Consider the following 12,431-nt stretch of genomic DNA (forward strand, 5'->3'; position numbering starts at 1 on the left):
ACAATCATCCAAAAAATATGATTTACATCCAGAAAAAGAGGAATTAAAGTTTCAAAAAGCAAAATCTCTTATCTCTTATAATATATTATATATTATATATATATATATATATATATATATATATATATATATATATATATATATATATACATATATATATATATATACTGTATATACATACAGTAAATACTAAAATAAACTACTACTTACTACTTGTACTACTATCCCTACTTTGCGTTTTTGCACTTATCGCGGGACTTCAGGATACAGATCCCCCACAATAAACGAGGGACTATGGTATTTGATTTTGATTTGCCAGGGTAAAAAAAAAATTACAGCTTGAATCTCCTTAAAACTCTTTTCCGCTTTGACAGAAGTCATTGATGATCTGAAAAATTGAAGAATCACACTGATGAAAAATATGTGAATAAGATTACATTACATTTGATATTTTCTTATCCCCACTATCCTTCCTCTAAGTGCATATGCTGTAATTTCTATGTGCAGCTGTGCACACATGCTGTTCCTCTGTCTGAGCAGACACGAACGAGAGGTCTAATCACTGCAGCCACCTTAAATGTTACCTTTCTTCATCATTTCTGAGATGTGAAAAAGACCATTTTAGCTGCTAAAGAGATGCATGCCCGAAAGACAGTTGAAGAAATTGCTCACAGTTGATTAATCACACAAATTGCATCAACTTGGTTTTGGTTTTGCGATGGGAAGAAGCAGGAGCTGACCGTCTCTGTTTGCATTGTATGTAATTAACGGTGCCATCTGTATGCTGAAGGCTTTCTGAGACTCTGAGGTGAGAACAGCATAGGAGGAGCACGGTTGTCCATCTTCATTTATACTCATATCATTACTTTGGCTGATTCATCAGATTTATTCATTACTCTATTGCTCTTTTTTACCTGAAAAATGCTTCCCCAGATTAATCCTTCAATGACAAACCTCTCCATTTTTCTTCTGCTTTTCAATAACTCCTCTCAGTTTCCTTTGTGAGCTGCTCAGCCTCTCAGTTGCCACTTCACAGCAATGTGCTACATATATTCTTTTTACTGAACATATTTTTTATTAATTGTTATTTTTTCTTTGTGTCTATCATTATGTTTTTCTTATTTTCTCACTTTTCCTCTCCACATTCTGGGCCATAAGCAGAACTGCTGGACTCTCAGAGGAGAAGTACAGATTTAAATGATGAGCTTGTTAACGAGGTCACTGATAATTCAGCTAATTAGCTGTCATATCACCTACAGCTGCAGTCCCAGCAGCTTGATAGCAATGGCAGTCAGGGAGTGAGAGGAAGAGAACAGGAGAAAAACGCCCCTCGTGCAACATTGTTATCATCAGGACAGTAAGTTAACAGAGTTAAGTCATCTGCATAGAATAATTATATGTCTTTTAAGGTAGGACATCGCAGCATGTCCCTTCCTTGTCCCACAAACTTGGCTGCGGCTTTGTCATTTTAAAGGTCAACACTGCAGGATAGAGGCTTTGTAAAAATTGGCTCATATTTAATGGCCTAAAAAAGAGGAAACAAGTTTAATCACAGTGGATTTGTTTTAAGAGAATCAGCAAAAAGTGTCAAACTGCAGATTAACCTTTTTTGTAGCCTTATTGAATCCAATGCAGTAAATTTGGAGAATTAAACAAACATCTACAACTTAAGTAGTGCACATTTCAGGGAAATTTCACAAAAGCTGCCAAAAAAAGGGCCAGATACAATCAATACAATCCTGTTTAAACCAAGAAAATGACTGCCAGATAGATGATAGTAGCAGCTGAAACAATGTGCTTTTATCTCAGTATGCAGTCAACTGTGATAAAAAAAAAACTAGCAAAGGATATTTTTTGGCTCATCATAAGGAAGAACATTGCTCTTTGAGTAAGAAAAAAAATAGTTCAAGGGTGCAATCAAATAATATTCAAACAAGATTTACTATAAGTTTATAAGATGTTACCAGACTTATTTTTTTCACCATTTGCAACATGTGTCAGTTTTTGTCCAACGATTGGCTGGAAAAAGGTCATCCAATCCTCCAAAAACCTTAATATAATAACAAATTCACCTCAGCATAAAGTCTATTACTGTACTTTCCTCCGTACATGTTACACACCATATAAGTCGCATCAGTCCAAATATGTCTAATAAAGTGGGAAAATAACAAATACGTCCCTTTTCCATATAAGTCGAATCTATTATGCGTCACCGCTGATCACCTGGAAATGTGGGCTGGTGTTGTGTCAAAAATCGATTGGCTGCCAAATGACGGCCGTGGGAGCGTGTACGGGAGGACTTGAACAAGAATTTAACAAGATTAACACTTAAAAACAATTGTTTGTTTGCTCGAAATTATTGCAAAAGTGTGTCTCAGTTGAACTTTTCCTTAATAAATGCACTTTAATTGTCAAATCAGCTGCATTTCAAAAATCAATTTGCGGAAGCGCGCAGAGGGAGGACTTGCTATACATTTTGTCAAAATTTAACAAGATTAACACCTAAAAACAATTATTAGTTTGCTCAACAATATATCAAAGGTGTGTCTCAGTTGAACTTTTCCTTAATAAATCTACTATATTGGTCAAATCAGCTGCATTTCAAAAATCGATTTGAGGAAACGGGAGCGTGCAGACGGAGGACTCGCTGTGCATTTCATTGAAATTTACCAAGATAACCACCTAAAAACAATTTTTTTTTTTGCTCGACATTATAATAAAGGTGTGTCTCAGTTGAACTTTTCCTTTACAAATGCATTGTATTGGTCAAATCAGCTGCATTTTGCCTGTGCGGTGCGGCGAAATGCAGCTGATTTGACATTTGCTCCTGGAGTTCCGGAAGGTGACTCTGTATGGCAAGCCATTTGTCTCATTAATAGCCACTTTTATCTGTCAATGAGACACTCATATTAGTCGAGGGCCCTCTAATGGCAGTCAATGGTAGTGTTCAATATTTTCCGTGTCAGAATTAATAAAATCGTCAGATCTCAGCCAAAAATTGTGTTTATAAATATGGGGAAAAAATGTAAATAAGTCACTTTGCTGTATAAGTTGCAGGGCATGCTAATTTATGCAAAAAGGTGTGACTTATACAGTGAAAAGTACGAGAATACCCATAAACTAATATAGAATTATGTTTGTGTCGGTAATGATGAGTAATTAATGACTCAAGCACAGACTAAAGCCCAGAGGCTAACCAGTGGAGACAAAACACACTTTTTAAAAGGCTAAACTTAACTTGTTTGCTGGGTTGTCCAAAAAAATATGTATAAATAAATAAATAAAAACCTACTGGTAACTAAAAGCTCACACAAAGTAAAAAAATAATAAAAAATCAAGATTAAGCCAGTGATGTGTAGCTCATATAAGCATTCATTGAGTAAATGCTCCTGCCTACAAGATGTTTATTATTCTTAATCACCGACATTGGTCAAAATCAAAGACTATACAGTATTTCTAGACCTACAACTGGAATCCAGAAGTTGAAGCCGGGACGTGACTAGCACATCCCTGCAGGCCAGTTCTAGCACAAATTTTTAGTCCTGCTCCTTCTGCATAAACAAAATAAACATTGTTCTTGGTAAACCAAGCAAAACGAGGGGAGTGGTGGCGCAGAGGTTAGAGAGGTGGGCTTGTGATCCGAAGATCGCCGGTTCACGCCCCGGCCTCGACAACATCAAAAATTGTGGGTGGGGTAGGTGAAACACCCACACTTGCCCCCACCCTCATTCGCCCCACTCTGGGCCCATGAGCAAGGCCCTTAACCCCCACCATGTGCTCCCTAAAAAAAAAAAAAAACAGGTCTCTCTTGAAAATGAGTTCTCGTGGCTCAATGAGACTAACCTGGATAAATAAAGGCTAAATGAAAAAAAAAAAAAAATGAAAAAAAAAACATAATGCACTGTAGCACATTTTTTAGTTATTAACCTTTTCATGTACTTCATACTGTTTTGTTGCAAACTAAATATTAATTATTCTAATACATTTAGCTGGTAGTATTTCATTAATGCAAGGTAATGTTATGTAACACCATAATTGTGTGCAGGGAGTAAACAAGATCTAAAAACTCCAACATACTATATTCCCACTTTATTAACTGACTGGTAGAACTTTTGTGTCTTTTCTCACCTGACTGGTTGCATACAGCATGTCAGCAACACAGTTTTCACCAATAATAAGGAGAAATAAAAATGCCTCACAGACAGGAGCCGGCTCCCATCTCTAGCTTTTATGAGCCAACACAAAGCTGCTTTATTCCTGAACAACACATCAATAGTAATAAATAAGGAGCTGTTTGGGAACAGACATTTAGTTGAGTCGAAAAGAGCTAAAATTACCATCATTAAACTGAACATGGGGCAATACAGGCCACGACTGTAGAGAAGATGATGACAATTTGACAAAGTGCAACAAGAACCTGTGAATTTATTTCCCTAAGATATAAATTACAAATTTATTGGGATTATATATATAAAAAACAAAAACTAGGTGTGTGACTAGAAATAGGAAATTAAAAAGGCCCAAAACATAATGGGCAAAACTCAGACTAATAAAACAGGAAATAAGGTTCACTAAAAATGAAGCCACTAAGGTAAACAATAAAATAAAATAAAAAATGTAACCACTAAAACTCACGACAGACAATGAAATAAGAAACATAAACACAAACAACAACATGAACTTTTTAATATTATATAATTAACATGTTAACCACAAATTCCCTTTCTCCCTTTAGTAAAATACAAAAAACACAACCATGTCCCCTATTAGCAGCAGATGTTAAAGTTGATGCATGATACTGTATCGTCGGCTGCTCAGGGAATCTGCAGACCTGCTTTTTATTAGTCGTGGTAACTCGTTAATGAGCCTCAGATGCCCACTTCACTTAAAAGGATCGTTGTGGTGTTTAATACAGATATCAGCTGAACTAATTAAAGTCTACTAATAATGGAAAAAATAATTGAACACATACTTCAGTTTGTGTAATTAAACAAGGCTAATTAATGTATTAATTGATTTTATGTTAATTGAAATTTCCATGACATGAGAAGGATCTTGGGAAAAAGACAGAGGAATGAAGAGCAGGTCTTTGGAAAAAATCGATGAAATCTATAGCTTAGTTAGAAATGGTTAAAAGCAGCAGTGTGGAAGTTTAAAGGAAAAAAGAGGTTGCTGTCTTGAAAACTTGCTCGTGCATATATATCAAATTCAGTGATGTTTTTTGTTGTTGTTTTGTTTTTTAGTTTTCCTAATTAAGGAGCATGTTGTGTTGCTTGGCACTCCTTCACCATTCAGACTTCAGAAAACAGGGAATTTTATTTCAGGAACTCTGAAGCACAAAAACAGAAGAGAAATGTGGAAAGGCACATTTGAGTGGAACTGAGGCATGTGTCTGAGGTCTAGATGAGCCTTTGTTCTAAAAAGAGTGAAGAAGATGAAAAATCGACTTCGTTTGGGATCTGGGTCAGAGCTGGGTGTTGCAGAGCAGTGAGTGTTCCTCCAGAACTCAGCCCTGTTCTGTAATGTCTGCTTCTGGATTAACCATGCGGTGATTCTAAGAGGTAAACCAAAACTAATAACACCAATATAATTATTCTGCTGTGACAGGGAGACCCATTAACAGTTGTAGGTTGTTCACATCTTTTGATCTATTTGATGAATCTTTACACCATGGTCATTTTACACTACACACTTATCTGCTTAGTTTTTATTTGATTGATTTATTTTGCATGGAAGAATGCAGGCAACAAGCTGTAGCACGTCCAGTAATCATAATGTAAAATGTTGTCAAAGTTTGTTTACAAGTGTTTGCATGTGCTGCTAGGATCAAGGGCCAGATTAACACTTCGCTGTACCCCGGGCAACAATCTTCAAGGGCCTCATCATCACGACCCCAGAATCACCATCTGGCAAAATACAGATAAATTACAATAATACACAGTAAATATACTTCAAATTATAACTATCAGGTGTATTTTGATGTACAAATATCCAAACGCTCATATATTGTGTCTTCTTGTTAACACAAATTACCAAGACTGAGTTAAGTTGAGCGCACTTTGAACACCATATGTGTACTTGGTTAGCAATGTGTTAGCCATTGGCATCAGAAGCATTTGTAATGTGGGGGGGACACACTGATGGGGGGGTCTGGAGGTCCTCCCACTGACAATTTTGAATAATATAGATGCCATTTCCTGCATTCTGGTGTATTTTAACATGTTGTTAAACATCTAGTTTTACCTATATAAGTAACACTTGATTCAATACCTATTTTAAAATTAATGGCACAACAAGAAGTAGCCTGACCAACAGCTCTCCTTGTGTGAACAGAGCACACTACGTTTCTCTCATGCATCCTAGACACAGTCTAAGAAACATAGTGAAGCCTAAGTTAACTTTTAGGGGGAAAAATCAGTAGCCAATATAAAACAATAATAATAATCACTTCTTCTTACCAGATCTTAGGATCTGTGGTGCGAACACTTTCTGCTGGACATTTTATTATTTGCAGGCACTACCAGCTAAAAGATCCACAACAGGTGATTCCAGTCACCTCATCTCATCTACCCTTCTTAAGGCCTTGGCTGATTTCAGTTCACTGTTGGTGCACTGAATCGCAGTCCATGACTAAACCGACAACCCCTGAATACTTTAGATTGTTCAGTTACTTAATTTGCTCCTACGTCCCTTGCAGCCTGGTCCTGATCTCCCTGTGTTGACTTGTCTCCTGATTTCTTGGTTGGACTCCCAGATCTCTTTTGGAAAAGGTGAGCTCCATCCTTGTAAGACAAACATTTATTCAGACTCTGCACCTGCCTGTCTCAGTACCTGCTCCTCTCACATTTAGATCCTGATTGTCCCCTCAAGAAGAGTAACAATATCCCTGGACCTCCCTCTAAGCCTAAAACTTAAAAACCAAAGTATGTGTTACATCCCATTTTTTTGATAGGGATTGAATCAACACTTTGAGAAACCATTTACTTACCATCCATCCCTTTTTGTAGATTTCCTGGTCCTCTGCCTTTCCCAAAACATGTAAATACTATATTTTCTGTCGTACATGTCACACCGCCCTATAAGTCGCATCAGTCCATATTTGTCGAATAAAGTGGAAAAATCCATAAATATGTTGCTTTGCTGTATACGTCACATTTATCATGAGTCACTGCTGACACGTTGCATTTGTTACACGTCGTTGTTGACAACCCAAAAATGTGGGCCGAACCCAGAAATGTGTGCCGGTGTTGTGCCAAAAATCGATTGGCTGTCAAATGGCGGCTGCGGAAACGTGCATGGGAGGACTTTAGCAAGAATTTTACAAGATTAACACTTAAAAACGATAATTTGTTTGCTCTAAATTATAGCAAATGTGTGTCTCAGTCTAACTTTTCCTTAAAAAAATGCCCTTTGACGGTCAAATCAGCTGCGTTTTCAAAAGCCGATACGCGGAAACAGGAATGCGCAGAGGGCAACTCGCTGTGCATTTCTTCAAAATTTTACAAGAACCACCTAAAACAATTATTTGTTTGCTCGACATTATAGCAAAGGTGTGTCTCAGTTTAATTTTTACTTAATAAATGCACTTTAATGGTCAAATTAGCTGCATTTCGCGGGAGCAGCGCAGCGAAATTAAGCTGATTTGATGGTTGCTCTAGGTGAGCTGAACAAAGGTGGCAGGCTAATGTTGACTGTGTCATTAATAGCCAATTTTACCTATTATATGACACAACGGCGCAGCATGGTGGCGCAACTGGTAGAGCTGCTGCCTCTCAGCAAGCAGGTCCTTGGTTCAAACCTCGGTCCAGGGGCCTTTCTGGGTGGAGTTTGCATGTTCTCTCCGTGCATGCGTGGGTTTTCTCCGGGTGCTCCGGTTTCCTCCCACAGACCAAAAACATGCATGTTAGGCTGATTGGTAACTCTAAATTGTCCCTAGGTGTGATAGTGAATGGTTGTTTGTCTCTATGTGGCCCTGTGATGGACTTGCGACCCGTCCAGGGTGTACCCCGCCCCTCGCACAGTGATTGCTGGACATGGGCACCGGCGACCCCCGTGACCCAAAAATGGAATAAGCGGGTAAAGATGGATGGATAGATGGATGGATGACACAACGGCCTGCCATACTACTCGAGTGCCATCTAGCAGCTGAAAATGGTAGTGTTCAATATTTTCAGTCAGAATTAATAAAAATGGTCATATTTCAAACAAAAATTGGTTAATAAATATGGGACAAAATCCATAAATACATTGTTTCGGTATATAAGTTGTAGGGTGTGCAAATTACGGAAAAAAAAAAAGCAACTTATAGGCCGAAAAATACAGTGAACTCACTTACCTTTTTTTACTCTTGTTTCCTGGTCCTTCTGTCTCCAGTTTTGGGTTCTGGTAGTGTTTAAGCTAACCAAAAATTAAACTGCTATGATTTTTTTTTTTTTTTTTAAGATTTAAGTTGTTTTTCGACATGTTCACTCACCTCTTCATTACATCATAGTTATAGTCCCTTTATATCAAACTAGCAGCATGGTAGAGAATTGCCCAACATTTTTGTATGTCAGATTGAGCCTCGAGGACTCATTTACAAAAGAGAACTGAATCCTGAACTGTTTCAACAAACATTTTGTCGCTTCTAGTTCTTTATTTGACACAGTTACTAATGGAAAATCAGCCACTTCACCTAATAACCAAACTTCTACAAATCAAATCCCTCCTGTAAGTCAATCCTCAGTTAATCACACCTTCTCTTTTTCTCCGTTTTCAGTTAGTGAGGTAAATAAACTGTTAAAAGATCTTGATCCTAAAAAATCTGCAGGACCAGATGAACTCCCACCTTATTTCTTAAGGCTGACCGCTCATATCATCACAGTCCCTGTGTCTCAAATCTCTAAGCTGTCCATAAGCCAAAACTCCATTCCAGATGCTTGGAAAACAGCCTTTGTTCTTTCTTTGCTGAAGGGAGGAGACCCCACCTCACTGAACAACTATCGGCCAATCTCTAAACTCTGCATTTTAGCCAAGGTTCTAGAAAACTGATAAACTCAAATCAAAAATGACCTGGACTCATTTAACATCTTACCTCCCCAAAAATCTGGTTTCAGGAAACAACACAGCACAACCACTGCTTCACTGAAGGTTCTTAATGATGTTGTTGAAGCACTGGATGCTAAGGATTATTGTGCTGCACTTTTCTTAGACCTGTCTAAAGCTTTTGACACCGTGGATCAGAACATCTTGTGTCATAAACTCTCAGAAATTGGTTTCTCAGAACACACCATTGGTTGGTTCTCTAACTATCTCTCAGACCAGAGACAATATGTTCAACATAATGGTACTTCCTCCAGTTATTTAACAATCAACAATGGTGTACCACAAGGCTCAGTCTTAGGACCCACCCTCTTTACAATCTACATAGGTAATGTAGGTCAGAGCATCCTTGATGCATCCTTACATTTCTATGCTGATTACATATGTGTTTATTGTCGAGCTATAACAGTTGATAAGGCTTTCCAGCTTTTGCAATCTGCATTTGACATCATCCAGTCAGATTTGTTCCACCTCAAACTTGTCCTAAATGCAGACAAAACCAAAGGGATGCTTTTTTCAAATAGGAAGTTGGTCCCAGCAGTTCTTCCTCCTATTTTATCCTCAAATGGTGTCCCTATTCTCATATCTCTTTTAAGCACCACGTGGAAAAAATAGTAAAGATACTGAAAGTTAAACAGGGTTTCTTTTTCAGAAACAGATCCTGTCTTACTCTGAATGTTAGGAAACACCTTGTAACTGTGACTTTCCTTCCCTCCATTGATTACGGAGATATTATTTATATGAATGCTCCTACAAGAACCCTGCAGATGGTGGATGCTGTCTATTATGGTGCTCTAAGATTCATAACTGGCTGTGATTATCGTACCCACCACTGAACCCTGTATTCACTGGTTAAATGGACATCATTAACTTCACGGAGACTCTCTCACTGGTACGTTTTCATTTTTATATCACTTCTTGGTTTGTTGCCTTCATACAGCTCCTCCTACATGTCTCTGTGTGAGTGCAGCTACAGTGTGCACTATCAGGACATTATTACCTGCAGTGTTCCCTCAGTGTAGACTGAACTTGGTAAAAGGGCCTTCTCCTACTCCGCTCCTGTTTCCTGGAATATCTTACAAAAAGATCTGAAGCTCTCGACCTTGACCTCATCATTCTTTGTTGAAACCAGGTCTCTCTTGTAAATGAGTCCTCGGGGCTCAATAGGATTAACCTGTCTAAATAAAGGTTGAATGAAAAAAAGGTTGAATGAATGAATGATTTCAACAAAGAATGATGACAACAATGGACAACAGCGACAGCAATAGACAGTTATAAAAGAGGCATACAGATTTTTTTTTTTAACAAATTAAAATAAGATGGCAAAAAAAGTTGCAAAATCCTGATAATAAACTGCAGGTGTTAGCTTTAGCCACAAATAGTCTTTTGCTTTGGTTCAGATTGCATTGGTCTATTTTCACTGAAGTTGTGTACACTATGTACAGGTATACACAACTTTTTTTAATATCATGTGAGGTGTTTCTAGCCCAGGTCAATATATAATGGATGAAAAAAATCTAAAATGAGGTAGTTCAAAGAACTGTCTACAATAAGTAAGCTGTTATTTGAAACCTACGTACAGTATACACAGAACTTCACTTAGACAGATCTGAATTTTGAAAAGGTTGAGTCACATTCTTACATGCATGTGTGACCATGATACAACGTGATAAATAACCAATGAAGCAAAAAGCCTTAGGTTGTGAGAGATTACATCAATCAGGTAAAACAGAAGGGTCCTGTCTGGATTATCCACCTTTCTTTTTTTAACTGCCTTATGGGTTTTTTGCTTATTTATTTTCTTATTTGTTTGTTTTTTTAATCAAAAGGTGATTTTTACAGCAGCAAAACAGAGTATTCTCTTCTAAAGTTTTCATCTTCAAACCAGACTTGGTTTTCCAGCCATCAGCATGTAAAAGCTCCATTGCAAACTCTTCTACTTAAAAAAAAGCATAATAAGGTAAGATGTTCTGTTTTGGGGCAGCATGGTGGTGCTGTTGGTAGAACTGCTGCCTCTTAGCGAGAAGGTTGCCCTATCAAATCCTGGCCGGGGACCTTTCAGGGAGGAGTTTGCATGCTCTCTCTGTTCTATATGCATGTGTGTGTGTGTGTGTGTGTGTGTGTGTGTGTGTATACTGTAAGTCCATATTAGTTATATTATATGTAACTACTTCTATAATAAGACCATTAACGCAATTAGAAGCCAGCCTTAAAGTTTAAAAAATGTACCAAACTATTAAAGCTTAAAAGATTGCATGGTACGGTTTTTGATCTAAAATGTTTAATGTTTGTTTACACATCACAGTTTCCTTTTATGTAAGTGTTTGCATGACCCCAAACACTTACATGAAAGGAAAAATACAACAGAATTGTTGCACGCAAATTGGGTAGTCTTTATGAGTAAACATGAACTTATAATGTGAAAGCAATAAGGAAGATTTTTTTATGCTTTTAGACATTTTTCTGAAATGAGCCTTAAATTTACACTTGGAATTCAAAACAACGCCCAAGTGTTTGAACTCATCTTGTTTTTTGAAGAAAAATAAATCTGTTTAGTAACATCAGACTATTTACTGACACTTTGTGTCATATTGACACAGTTTTGGTGCAAGACAAAGACAAAAAGTAACAAAAAATAAAAGCACTTCAGTGTGTTGTGGAGTCTTTTGCAGGAAAATATATGACGGTGTCATCTGCATACTTTTAGTACTGAACATCTTCACTAGTTTTAGGTGGGTTGCTTATTTATTTATTTATATTTCTTAGCAAAAAGCTGATGGTGCTTCACATTCATGAGGTTCATCACTTCAACGCACAGCATGAGATCTGAATCCAATCTTCTTGAGAGGGACTGGACCTTATTCCACTCTGGAGTTGTCCATGGTGAGAGGTGCCAAACTGGTGCGAGTTTACTTATACTTGTTCGCAAAGTATGTCGCCATGGTAACTCAAAATGTCAATAAAAGTAATAGCACACATCACGGGGCCGAGCCAGTCGTTTTGATATAACTTTTGTTGGGGTAGAAATTGTGGTTCGGGCCGCATTACCGGAGATATTGCTTAGTAAGAGGGATAGATTAGGCTCCACCCAGCCTAAAAAAAGCTAAACAATATATTTATATACATACACACACACACACACACATATATGGACTGTACTTATATAGCGCCTTTCTATCTTATTTCAAGATACTCAAAGCGCTTTACACTACAATCTGTACCTTATTTACCCATTCATACAGCACTCTACTAGATCTCTACAAAGCTAATTGAACAAATCATTCTAAAGAGACTAATCAGTGTTTTTTTTTAGATCACATTCATACACATATATATGATGATTTGTGATA

The sequence above is a fragment of the Nematolebias whitei genome, chromosome 13, assembly GCF_014905685.2.
Source record: "Nematolebias whitei isolate Nwh7 chromosome 13, NemWhi1, whole genome shotgun sequence".
Taxonomy (NCBI): Eukaryota; Metazoa; Chordata; class Actinopteri; order Cyprinodontiformes; family Rivulidae; genus Nematolebias; species Nematolebias whitei.